The sequence below is a fragment of the Pseudopodoces humilis genome, chromosome 9 (assembly GCF_049639895.1).
Source record: "Pseudopodoces humilis isolate 2021_Gansu_Grassland_sample_001 chromosome 9, ASM4963989v1, whole genome shotgun sequence".
Taxonomy (NCBI): domain Eukaryota; kingdom Metazoa; phylum Chordata; class Aves; order Passeriformes; family Paridae; genus Pseudopodoces; species Pseudopodoces humilis.
The window spans coordinates 580,610-594,783 of NC_142208.1; positions in this window are offsets into that span (position 1 = coordinate 580,610).

Sequence of the window (14,174 nt, forward strand, 5' to 3'; positions counted from 1 at the left end):
TCATCTGGATAAGAGAGTTTACAAAAGAAAAAAAGGGTCTCCAGCTATCTTTTTCAGTCTTTGGGTTATACAGACAAAAGTGTTTTTTGTTTTAATGCTATGTCATAGCTTAACATATATGTATTATACCACTATTTCTAAGTTTCATTAATAACAGAAATAAAGAAGACTATATTGTTACAGCTACATTTTCTGATCTTATAATATTCATTATAATACTTGTGAAAAGCCAATAATATGATATGCATTTATAACAACAGGAATGGGCTGAGAAGACAAAAGTTCTGCCATGGCTGCCCAGGTCAGGCCTCTCATGCAAGGACAGCTAAACATGGGCAGGTTCCAGTGAAATCCCTTTGCAGGGACAGAGGTGCAGCTTCGGGGAGTGTGTGTGAGCCAGAGCCTGTTCTCATCGTGTCACAGCAGTCACAGCACTGCCCAGCCTCCGGGCCCTGGCACAGGGGATCACAAACACCACATCAGGCAGCTGGGCTCAGTCAGTACTTTCATGAAGCCTGGATTCTATTACTAAAAGCCAGAAGCTGGAATTCTCCAAAGCCATCTGAATAAGATGAAGCATGAGACTCGTCTGGGTTGCTGTCTGTAGGGCTGAGTCACTGAAACCCTTTCTTCTGGCTGTCACCTTGTGTCTGACAGTGCTGAGTAGAGCATTGTTTCATCTCTTCTAAGTGTGAGCTTGCTAATAGCTTGTAAGAATCGATTCTTGTCATTTTACTGGCATGGGGGAATTTGTTATTACCTTCAGGCCTCTCAGCTGTGGTTTGTATTGTACCCTTTTTTTGTTGGCTAGGGAGTAAATGCACCTTGGCATTGAGAGAAATTATTTTCATGCAGTAGTTCCTATAAAATTAATCTGAATTCAATACAAGGATAAGCATTGTCGTTCATCAAATAGCATATTTGTCAGGGGCAAAGCTGGCTTGACTTAGGGAATTTTCCTTAATTTATTGGCAACTAACACAGACTTAATTAGTGATCCAAATATTGAGAAAAAAAGCCAAGCAATTTCTCCCCTAGAGAAATGCTTTCCCTCCCCTCTCCCCAGGCTCGGGTTCAGCCCATCACGTTTCCATGTGCCTTCCTCCTGCTGTTCCTGCAGGTGTTTTCCCCTTGGCTCTGAACTGGAGGGGTGCTGGGAGGTGCTGGGATGCTGCAGTCACCTCTTCCCCCGATGGGATGGGTGCTCCTGGCCATGCCAAGGGCTCTGCAGAGCTGCCTGTGCCCGTGCTGTGGGCTGCAGGGAGTGCTCACTTCAGCCTGCCTGACACTCTGAAGGGCTTTTCTTTACTGTGTTGGCAGCTACCTTGGCTTTCTCCTTGGTTCATATGCCAGCCTCTTCTCCAGCGTGTTCTGGTGTTCTGCTGCTCAGTGTCCATCCTTGGAGGGCAGCTAGAGTGTGCTGCCAGGGCAGGAGGAGCTTTGCATTTCATTCACTGCTCCAGTTTTGAGGGTAGGAGTACTGTGGAAACAGAAAGGTGAGAAAGATGTTTCAGGTGACATTACCTGCTGTTGTACTGGCACAGCCTGGGTACGAAACCACCCAGTCTCCTTTCCTCTGTACCTGCTGGTACATCTTTTCTCTGTAACTTCAGAAACTCTGGAATAGCTTTCTTCAAATATTTTAAATCCTTGGGGGAAAATAATAGAAGGGATTGACTTACAGCTTTAAATTACTTAAATAACAGGCTGTTAATTTAAAGCTGCATTAAATGGCAGCATCCAGCAAGGGAAGAGCTCCCCTCTTCTCATAGCATATGCATTCTGGATGTTTACTTCATTCTTTGTTTGCTTTTTGGTTCCCATCCATCATCGCCCATTAAATCACAGGTCTGAGAAACTGAACCTATGAGGCAACTTTAATGTTTTTCTGTGTTGCTCACAGTAGAGGAAAGAGATGAAAAAACAAGTTGAAAACTCAGGCAGCCCCAAGTAAGCAAAATTCCTGATCCTTCAAAGACAGGGTTTTTTACTGAGTTCAAAGCATGCTGCATCAGACTGATGTTCAGCACGAGACACAAGTCTCACAGTTGTTGATGGTACTCCTTAAAGATTTCCTTGTGCAAATAGCTGAAGATCAAGCCTGAGCTACCTTGTGTGATATTTTTCCATTAGTTTAGCTTTAAATAATTGAAGAGTCAGTCCCATAAAAGTCATTAAGTACCTAGGCCCATCACATTTGGTGGGGAGTAATCTAGGAAGTCTCTAAGTGTTGACAGGACCCTGGGTGGTTTATTGGAGCTTCCTGTCAGAAGCAGAGGTGCCTGAATCAGTGTTGTCAGCTCAGCTGGTGCCTGCTGAGACCAGCTACATGGTGGGATATCTACACCTCAACCTTCTCAGACCCAGCAATCACAACTGCTGTGAGTCCAGGGACAAGGCTGTAAGGGGGTTGCAGTCAAGTGTTTAGAAGACATTTTCCCTTTTTGTTTCTGTTTTCAGTTGGTTTTATTAGGTTAAGGATATAAAACCAGGAAAGATCTCATGTTTTTTGTTATCTGTACAGTAAGAGTTGTAAGGACTGGTTGTGGAAAGGGCATTAGAAACCAGGGGATGGATGAATTTTCTCAGGCTGTCCTGGATATCATTCTTTTGTTAAAGTAAGCTGACTGTTTGAAATACACAGTGAAATTTTGCAAAAGCAGAGTGCTGGGTGGATTCCTATCCTTTATGCAGTGGCCTCTAGAGCTCCCTGGGTCCTTGCAGGCAGGGGGATGCTGCTGTTGGGATCCCAGCTTGCACAGCTCAAGCTGTTTGCCTGCAATAACTCAATAATGTTCCCTCACCTTCCATTCCCACCCAAGCCTCCTGTGTTGGTTTGTGGGATACATCAAGTGACTCCTCAGGCTGCTTTTTTAGGAGTTCAGGTTTTTCATGCTGTATTGCATTTTTATGCTTTCCTAAGTTTTTTGCCTTTAGTGTGGCCATGAACTGATGAAATGTAGATAACTCAGGATTGTGGATGACTTCTGAGTTAACAGAAGGTGCTTGTGATTTATTGATGTTGTTCATGTAAAGTACTGAAGGGCGGTTTCTTACAGATTTAGTTATGTTGTCTCATTATTTATCCAGCAGTTAACTGCAACAAGTTCAAGTCTATCTTAACACCTGTTTGATGATAGGTACTTGCTAAAAATACTTAACAATAAACCTCTGCTAAGCAGTAGCATTGCTAAGCAGGATGGGTTGGGATGTTAAAGGCAACTTTAATAAAAAGTGAACCAAGGAAAAAAGAACAAAACATAATAAAGCCCCTAGAAGTGGAGGGGTATTTATTGGAATTCATGGCATGATATTTGTACATTGATTACGGTGTAGTGTCACACATCAGGCACGTCCCAGAGGTTGTGTGTGTCAATACAGGGATTTGAGGGATCTCTGTAAAGTGCTAAGGAGTCAGCCCAGGAAACCTGAGAACAATTTAAAAGTCCCCAGCTGCCTGCTGAGATGAGCTGTGGAGGTGAAACACCCAGCTTAGAGCTGCTGTTGGGGTTTTCCTCAGTGTCACCTGTGCTCACCTACTGTGAGACACCAGGGCCTCTTGCAGCATCTTCTCCTGCTTGGCATTTAAGTGCCTGTGGTCAGACAAACTGTGCTGACTTGTTACCATTTCCTACATCCCAAATGCTGTTGGTGTGAGGGGAGAATGGCAGGATGTTCTCCTCTGGCTGATTCCAGTGTTAAAAGTAATAGAGAGCTTCCAAATAACCCAGAAAATGAGCTGTGAAGTTTGCAAGGCACAAGTGCTTTCTGAATGTCTTTGTGTTTATGAAGGTGCTTCTTATGGGGAGAAAATCCCTCAAGAATGTTAATAGCCTTATGCTGTTATTAATGCAAATATATCTCCTCCTCTTTTTCTTTCTCAGTCTCTTTTTGTCTTGGGCTGTGAAGTTTTATTAAGAACTGAAATACATTTTCTAAAGATTTTGCTAGTGCCATGGGTGCCTAGAGAATTTCTGTGTCATTGCCTCCAACAATTTAATCAATATAATAGTACTTTCCAGGCTCTTCCAAATGTGTAACCGAGGTGAATCTATTCCAAGTGCATTTTGATTTGTATCGTTCATCCTTACCTGAGTGATTCATTTCAAAGGTGAGGATGCAGGTGAAGAAAGGATTGTGGGGTTGCCTTGGTTTTGTATATCCTTTATTTCTACAAAGAAATTCCAGAGGAGGAAAGTACTGCAGATAGTATTTAGAAACTAATTGAAATAATAATTTGCTGTTTGGTTACGGCTGTGTAAGAATAAGTTGGCACAGCTCTCTTTGGCCCAAAACAAACACCTGTGCTTGGAGAGCAGGGCTTTGCTCTGGCTAAACAGCATTCCAGTTCCTCCTGGCCTGGGAAACTGGGGAGCAGGTTGTTAGATTTGTGCTCATTCCATGTTGAAAAAAGCTGGAAAACCCAGGGGATTGTGAATGAATTACAGTGGCTGGTTCTGACCAAAGTCTCATGATAGAAGCAGAAAGTCTGACTGTCAAAGTAAATTATTCAAATACCTGCTGAAGGCTTTAAAAAATGTATGCTGCTCTGAAGGTTTGTTATGACAGATAATATGGCAAATAATTCCTGTACTGTGGATCCTTGGAAACAAGTTCTGGCTCATCCAATATCCTAAGCAGGGCGAGGCAGTTTTGGTTGAAGAGGAGTAATTTGCGTTCCTGTGGCTGCAGGAGACCAGAGCTCCACGCAGAGAGCACGTGTGCTCAGCAGGGTGTGTTACTGAGGAGCTCAGCAGCAAACACAGCAGGCTCAGATGCTGCGAGCACCATTCTTCTGGACCTCCCCACACTTCCTAAAAGTAAACACAGCTGGAGCTGCAGAAATGCCCTGCTGGCTCTATGGTATATGGGGCCTTTATATGATTGATGGACAGATGGATTCTGTACTGTGTGTTTCCATGGCTGAAATAACGTGCAATTCCCTAGACTCAGCGTTTGGTCCATATGCATTCTTTTTTATTTCACACAGTACTATTCCAGGAAGGAAACTGCTCTCCCTCTTCTTGTTCATTAAATAAGACTTCCAAAATTTAGTTATTATCAGGAATAACTTTATTTTTCTTTTAGTTTTTAAATTCAAGCAGTTTGTCTGCTGGTGGCCTTGCACCTTTGCAGAACACAGTGTTTGCGAAGTGACCGTCAGCAGACCTAAAATCAGCACTGACATTGATAAAATTATGTCAGTAGACACAATCATTACAGGATTACAGCATGAACAGGAGTGGTTTTAATAGATGCAAAGGTGATGGTTTAGGAGGATAATATAGACACAGTGCTTATTTTATAGCGATTTCATTTTCCTGCAGGTTTGCAAAGTCAGTGCAGTACTTTGCTGTGCTCCCTACACAGCACTCAAGTTTCAACTTGAACTGTTCCTGGGGGAATGGAGCTTATTGATGCCAGGCTTTCAGTGGTGTAAACAAATCACACAGAAACATTTGTTCCACGTCCAGGAAATATGGCACATGCTATTACAGCCTAATTTAAAAGGAGTTATTAATAACTAAAAACTGCCCATCATCATTTATTCCAGAGCTTAATGGAGGATAAATGCTTAATATCACAGAGAACTGGCTCCCATTTTGCTGTCAGTTTGTATATGCAGCAATTCAGCCTCGGGTGACAGTGAGTTTGTGGGGTGGAGAAGGGAACAGTAATTTGAGTTTTAAAAAATATTTTAGGTAATTTAAGATCTCTTGTTAGAACGAGCTAAATTCAAATAGATTCATAATCTGAAAATAATCTCTCACAGTGGGGACCTAATTTCAGTAATATGATAGAGAACTTTTATTGTACTACTTAAGGCAAATTCAATGAGAATTTGTGTTAAAATCTATTTTTTAAGTGCATTGGTCAAGGTCCCACCACCATTAATGGCTGTACACAGAGCAGAGTCATTTCTTTGGTCACCCATTAGCACTGCTGAGCAGTTACACTTCAGTTTCCCTTTCAGCTGCTCCTGCAGTGACCTTAGCCTGGATGTATCTGCTGGCTCCTGAAGTGTCTGAGGTGAAAGAGGAAAGAGAAGGAACGCTAGTGTGTTAAACCCAAAGAGAACCATCTAGCTCAGGATTTGTAGCTCATGCCTTTCCTATGCTTCCTGTCACTGGTGCTGTTGACAGCTTCTGCCAGTGCTTCATTCATTTCTGTGAGGTTTGAGCTGTATCTGGACACACACATCGGTGGTGTCTTGGGGAAGGACAAAACTTGTTCAGGTTTACTTTGGGGGAGCCTTTCATCAGGCTGCTTTTGTTTGAACCTGCCTTTGCTCTGTATTTTATGTGTATAGTGAGACACTCAGACACTCGGGAATCTTCATGTAAGACCTAGTTTGTATGAAACTGGGAATTGTGACCTGTTGTGTATCAAAATGTGAAGTCTGTCTGCTGGAAGTGTGTTTGCACAAGTTGGGTGTGAGCAGCTATCAGTGCCACATAGGGGATCTCCAAAGTCATCCTGACATACTGATTATTTCTGAAAACCAGGTAATTTTCGTAGAAATTGGGACAGCAGGGACAGGGGTCCATGAAAAGAAGGAGCAAGAGGGATTGTCAGTTGTCTGTCTGAAAAGTAAAACATCTGTCTTCCGTTTGAACTATGTGCTCAGATCCTGGAAACTAGCTGGGTGTTTTTTCCTGGATTTCTGCTCATTTACATCGTCATGTATTTCCTTGTAATCAGCCGTATCATCTTCTTGTGGTTAGCTGTGGTAGGTTCAGTCATGGTCCCTGGAGCTGCTTTCAGGTCAACAGAGAGCTGACAGGAATCTGGAATGTGAGGGGGAAACCAGCCTGTGTACCGTGTCTGTGCCATGAGCAGTGACAAGGAGTGTGTTTCTGAGCTCCTGAGCCAGTCACACCTTTGAAGATCTAAACATTTAAACACTGATAGCAGCACAAGAGCTTCCATTCATGTGAGATGCACAAATGCATTGTGGACAAAAGCCAGTGTGAAGCTCCTTGGACAGGAGGTTTACAGCTCAAAGACAGAAGCTTTCCAAGTGTGATGGGTAAAATCCAGCAGCTCACTCCCTCGCCCCAGTGGGGCAGGGGGAGAATTGGAAGGGCAGAAGGGAGAAACCCTGTGGGTTGATAAAGTCGTTTCAACAGGCAGAGCAGATCTGTGCACCCCAGGAAAGCAGAGCAGGAGTTGATTCCCCGCTTGCCATGCTTGGGCAGGTGTTCATCCATCCCCAGGAGAGCAGGGCCCCAGCACATGTGACGGTGACTCGGGAAGACAAACTCCATCACCCTGGATGTCCTCCTTCCTCCTCCTCCTCCTGCCCCGGCTCTGTGTGCTGGGCACGGCCCCACAGGCTCTGGGACATCCCTTGGGTCACTTGGGCTCAGTGTCCTGGCTGTGTCCCCTCCCAGCCCCTCGCTGCTGGGCTGGGGCCAGGGCCAGAGGAACAAGACATCCCTGTGTCACCAGCACTGCTGCCAGCACACAGCCAGAGCACAGTGCAGACAAGCTGCTCAGAGGAAAATCAGCCATATTCCAGCTGAAAGCAGTGCACCAGGAAAGAAGGCCCAGGAGCTGGTGTGAGTTACTTACTCAGGGGAAACATGCAGCAGGAAATGTTAATCACCAAGTCCATGGTGAGTCTCCTCGGATCTGCTTGCTGAAAATAACAGTTCAATCCATTCTTCAGTGTGCAGGTTCCAAATCGGTGCAGGAGACAAATCTGTGTTTACTGGTGATCTCGAGCCATTCTCACCTTATCTTACATCTTCTTTCTCCTCATAAATCCCCAACTGCTCTTTGTTAAGAGGGCACTCCTTCAGACTGTGCTGTTTAACACTGACAGTGTGTGCTGCCTTGACTGCAGGAGGGTGTTGTCAGAACTTTCTTCCTATAATTACTAGAAAATTTAGCAACCTCAGAGGATGTCCTCTGAAAAATTTTCATTTCCAATGGCTGTGTATTACCAGCCTGTGCCTGCTTGCCTGTTCTGATTAAACATGGCACCTTGAGGCTCCTTCTGTTAAAGTTTAGTTAGGAATTACTGCCTCTGAGGATATACAGAGTTTTTCTTCAGCTATCCTGGCTTCTTTAGTAGTGTCAGCTTCTGTTACAGAAAGAAGCCAAGCAGAGTAAGCAGCTTGGAGCTTCTGTTGTCACCTCCTGGTGAAAGCCTTTACTGTCTCCTGCTTCCCACTTCATCACTAACATTCATGCTGGCCACCGTTGTTTCTGGTACTAAAGACCCAATCCAAACTAAGTCCAGCAGGAATAAACAGTCTCCAGAGACCAGGAAAGACAACTTAACGTACACATTCAGGGCTACTCTGCAGAGTGGGTATGGCTCTGAAATCACAGCAAGATCCACAGCTCCTGCTTCCAGAGAGTGCTTTTGCCTTTGAATTTCTGTCCCCATTTCAGGTGGAGCTGTGCCCCCCTTGGGAGAGAGCCCCCATTTCATTTCCAGGTGCTTGAAGCTCTGTGCTCTGTGGAACATTATCTACCCGTGTTGAGGCCATTAGCAGCATTCCCAGAGATTGCCAGGGGAGAAGCCTCTCTGCAGTTCTGCTCTCTTGCAAACTGTTCTGTTCCTCTGGCCTAGCACCTTCTTAGCATGTGCTCCAGGAATTGTCACTGAGTAAATAATGGTCTGCTGTCATCAGTCCTCAGCATCAAATACCTCAGCAGTGAGACAGAGCTGCCAGGGAGCTGAAAGCTTTTAATCCTACACACAGATCCACCACCCATAATTTCAGTCAAATGTCTTTTCAAGGATAGACTGACAGATTTAAATCCTAATGGCAGTCTATAAATTCTGCAAGACAGGCTTTTAATATCCTAGTCTATGGCTATACTTTGTAATTCTTGAGAATATTCAATCTATTCCTCCTTCCTCATCCCCTTTCTAAGAAGCCATCACAGGATCTTGAAATCCTATCATTATTTTATCCAGTTGCTATAAAATGAATCTCCTATACACTTTGATGCAAATGAGTTTTTCAGAAACTTCTCCCCATTTAAAAGAATGAAGGCTAGAAAACATTTTGAATTTTTTGATGCAAAACTTTTTATTTGGCGTGGTGTCCCTCTGGGCAGCAATTGTCACTTCTCAGGCTGTAGGGTGCAGACACCCACATCACATCACACCACACCACACCACATCACTGCAGCCATTCTCAGCAGGTAAGAACCAGTCTCGGGGAGTTCCAGGGCCTGCTGGTGGAGTTTCCTGTAGCTCACCTTTAAAGATGTGCTATTCCAGCAGACACCTGGATCTGTGTGAGCCAGGGCCAGCTTTACCTGCTCAGGTGCACGAACAGAGCATCGCTTCTGCCTCTGCAGCGAGCTCAGGGCGGTGTGGGATCCTCGGGCCTTGGTGTAACACACTAAAATGATACTGGATCCGTAACCTAGAGCGGGATTCCTTTGCCAGTGTCATTTCCAGGCCTCCTCAAGTTCTCCAGCTCATTCTGCCCCCAAACAGCAGTGGAAGCTCCCTCAGGATCCAGCTGCAGGCACTGTGTGTGATGGAAACGTGGCACAGCCTGCCCAGCTCCCCTCAGCCTTTGAGATGAACACTGACTTGCTCCTGCCAGGACCCAGAGATTCCAGTCAGAGTTATCTGTGGGCAAAGTCTTTGGGAACAAAGCACTGAGCAAATCACTCTCTTTATTTCTGTGAATATTCACTTGGACTTTTAAACTAATTTATGTGGAGTGCTTTGAAATAATTCTGTGTTTACTGTTCATTTTCTCTCCTGTGAATTCTCACAAGTAGCCTGAGCAGGATCTGACTGTGAACTACAAAATATGTGTATCAGAATTCCCACTGCTCTTATTATCTAAACTATTCAGTGAGGAAGAGAATACCATTTAATTTCACAAGTGATGGTAAAGAATCTGTTTGTGAAGATAACTTCGGAATGTGTTAGGCAAATTAATGCTGGTTAATAAATCTATTCAATACTTTTTCACTAGATGTGAGTTTCACCACGTTTATGAAATGACTCCTTTCAGTTTCTAACAGTTCCAGTAAGAATTGGGTCTGTGTTAACAGAATTGGCTGCTGAGGCCATAGACAAGAGCCTAGACCAGTTTAGTCTCAGTCTCCCCTGTGTAACACTGACTTTAGCAGTGCCAGCTTTGTTAGTCTTCAGACCAGGACCATGCCTTTACTCTGTGTTCATTAACTGCATGTACCCCTGTCTTCCATGTAATTCTTGTTAGCACTTGAGAAAAAAAGGACATTTTAAACAACAATGTACTAAAATATGAATAAATTATTTCTCCAGAACTAGGAAAAACAGCAGAGTTTATAGTAGATGCTTTCTCAACACATCTTCACATTTAAGAACGTTGAAGCTTATTAAAAAGCCAATGGGAATTTAGATTACCAGACCTCTGAAATAATTTTTAAAAATCCTTTAATACATACATATGGATATATATATATATATACCTATGTATACCTTGTATGGTTTTCAATGAAACATTATTATTATTATTATTATTATTATAACATGATGATGATGATGATGATGTACTTGAGCAGTGTTAAGCTGACCCACTAAGTTCATTAGGAAGGACTTTGCTTAGTTACTGTCTGATCTGTTCCACTGAAATATTCTTTGACTTCTGTCCAAAAGAGAAAGCTGTTTAGTACATTACATACAGAATTTCAGTAAGAAATGAGAATTTAATGAGGTGTCATGAGAAATACAGGGGGGGTTTATACACCATTACATGAAATAGGATTAATAATTTTAGGAAATGACCTACAATTATGTAGAAATACAGGAAGCAGGCTCGGGGTGAATTGTTGAAGAAAAGCAGCCTCAACAAAAGTGATTTTTTTGTTTTGTTCAGGAAGCTGCTACTTAAAGTAAAACACTTCGCTTTTAAAATTCAGAATTACATTAATGCTCCCTGCGTGTTCACTGTAGCAGTAAATTACAAAATTTATTACAATTTAGAGTTAAGAAAACAATTTGTTTTTGAGGTATGGTAGCAAGGAGGCAGCAATGAAGAAAATAATGAGTTCATGCAGTATATATGTATATACCATAGGGGTAGCGCTGCAATGCCTGTCCATCAGTACACAGCAACACTTGCACATGGTAAACACTGGAGTTTGGAGGCCACATTCTAACTTGAGATTGAAATCTGTGGCACTGTCAGAGTTTTACCCCCGCTGGCAGATAAGCTGCTTCTACCTTTTTAGCCAGGTTCTAATTTTTGGATGAACTTTTCACTCTGCTGCTGCCCCATGTCACCGTGTCAGCTCTGGCTGTGCACAGCTTGCTGTGCTCCCCTTACAGAGCAAAGTTTTGTGCTAAGAGACATTCCATGAACCTCATGCATCTGTGGAATTCAGGAAGTGCAGCTTGAGCTATGTCACAGGTGTGCTGCTGGAAATCTCGTGCAGTTCTGGAGGAGCAAAAGCAGAACCTGGTGTGAGTTCAGCAATGGCTCAGGACTGATCCGGAGCAGCTCTGCCAGTCCCTCTCTCACAGCTGACACCAGTACAAAAACACTTCATGTTTTCATGGAGCATTCAGCTGACAGTTCTTGCCCTTTCTTCTTTCTCCTTCTAAATGTCTCGTATTTTTTACACAAAAGTATTTATTCCATAGCTCCACTCTGTGGAGTTTAATATCTCTCCTACCTTACAACAGCATCTAGAAATACATTTTTTTATATGCAGAACCTTGGAGGTGTAAAAAAAGAACTGCAAAACCTAACTCTGTTCTTTTCTGGCTGATTAAAAGCACAGCAGTAGGAGTTAGCTGGCTAAGAGCAATCATTAAGGATTTCTTTTTAAGAGTTTCAGAAAGAGTTTCTTTGGATTCATTTTCACTTAGAGAAGTCTAATTTACCTCTTCAAATCAAACTTCAGAGGGAAATAAATAAACAGTTGAAATGTGCTCTTAGAAACTACTTTTTAGTACTTCTGATTTTGCTGCAGGTGCATCTATAAATGGAAAAATGAGATTCAAAGGCGTGATGTTTAAATGTCAGTAGACTTGGGAGGCAGTGTGATAAATGGGATTGTTGTGTGTGCTGTGGGAACTGCCTCATCCAGCCTTACTCCTGTGCTGGGACAGCTTTGTTCTGTCATCCTGCTTTGTGCTGTTAATTGTATTGGTGCCAGGACTTCTCTGTTTATCACAGACCTGCTACCTGGCTTCCAGTTTGGTGGCTGAATATTCAAGCAGCTGTTTGGGATTTGGGATTACAGATACAGTGCTGTGCTAATGCAAAGTATCCATTTTTGCTTGAATTCACTGCTTTTACAGAAAGTATATACTTAATCAGCAAACTTTGAGATTTGAGAGTGTCTCAGCTGCTAAGAATTGTCCCATATTTTTACTGCTATGTAACTTGTTTCCTGGTGATAATTACTCTTCTCATCCTTTACATTGAGACTATCCTGGAAAAAATTTAGTAGCCATATGCTGAACATGCTTTTCAACCCAAAAATAGCAATTCCAGCTTGTTTCCTTGCAGTTTCAGTAGTTTGTTTGTCCTGAGAGGAATCACTGTGTGTGGCTTGTCGCACACACAGTCAGGAGCTCTTGGATGTCCCTGTGGCTCCTGCATATGCCTTCTCCAGGCTGGGAAGAATCCAGAATCCAGAATGCTTGCAACACTGGGGGAAACTGTGACTAGAAAATGAACAGATAGGACATAGGCAAAAATGGAGCTTGCCTCTGGTGTTAATTACTGATACAGAATTACACTTTGATTAGGCAGATGCAGTAAATCACTGTCAAGGCTCCATATTGAAGGCTATTATTGATAATTAATTTGATAACTAGGATGTGTTTCTTGCTCCTTGTTTGCAGTATGTTATCAGTAAGCTTAATAGTCTTTGATTCAAAACCAACTGAAAATCATTTTCTGGCTATATAAAACAGTAACTTCTTCATTTTTCTGATGTTAATCTCTCTTTAATGGCTTCTGTGGAAGGATGTGTTTCATCATCTAGCTGGTGGCCTTAAATAGATTTTCCATTTTTTCTTGAATCTGACTTAGAATTGAAGGGAGGGATTACATAAATAAGGTTTTGACTTCTGGTAAGCTTCCTGTATGATGTGAACTGACTGCAGCAATCCATTTACCTTTCCCTCATCTAGGATGCAGTAACTCAGTGTATCCACCTGTGGGGGGCTGGCCCAGACTGGACAGCAGGTGCCCCCCAGAACTCCTCCTCTGGCCCTGCCCTCCTCAGCTGGAGAGGAGAAGGAAATGCAGTCACAGGCTCCTGCTACCATCCTGTGCTAAACAGACTCAGCTTGGGGCAGTTTGTTTCAATCACAGTAGGACTGAGAAGTAAAGCACCTTTCATTAATCCTGCCCTTCTTCCCAGGCTCATCTTCACCTCTGAGTTCTCTGCCTGCCTCCCCACAGAGGCACAAGGGGACAGGAACAGAGGCACGGTCTGTTCTTCAAATGTTCCTGCTGCTCCTTCCTCCTCAGGGGGAGGATTGCTCACACTCTTCCCTGCTCCAGCGTGGTTACAGTGTTAGTGCTGCCCCAGCTCAGGAAATCCTGACTGAGGCAACGTTACATGGGAGAGAGCTGATTTAACACCCCTGTCCAGGTCTTGTGTCAAGACATGGCACGGAAAGATTTCACATCTCAAATGCTCTGTACAGGTGTGCAGAACTAGGGGAACTGCAACCAGAGAGATCATAAGCATTCTTTATGTTAGAAATTTGTCTAAATAATACTTAAAGTTGTTAATAATGTAAAAGCCTGACCTATGTAAGTTTGGCAGGAAAAGTGCTGAGTGTAGCAGTTTGAGGGAAATACCAGCAGTACAAGCAGATGAGATTTCAAAGGTTAGAAATGCATGTGCAGGACAGGAAATAGTAAGAAGCTTTTGTTTTTGGTGATGAGGACAGCTTTCTCAAGCAGTCCTTTCAGCTCCCCCAGATTACTTCCTCACCACAGGGGCATTTCAGTAGCCAAGGAGAGCATGGTTACAAACTTATGGAAGGCAAGGTGTGGCTGGGGAGCTCGGTCACTGCAGTCCTTGTTGTTCATAGTGTGGTGGTGTAGGAGCAGCAGTGTAAAGCCAGGCTGTTGTACCTGATACACATCAAGTAAATGGCTCTGAAATGGAGATGGTTATTACTGCTGTGCTAAAGTTGGATTAAACCACGTTGCGGTGCTTTGCAAAGCGCTACA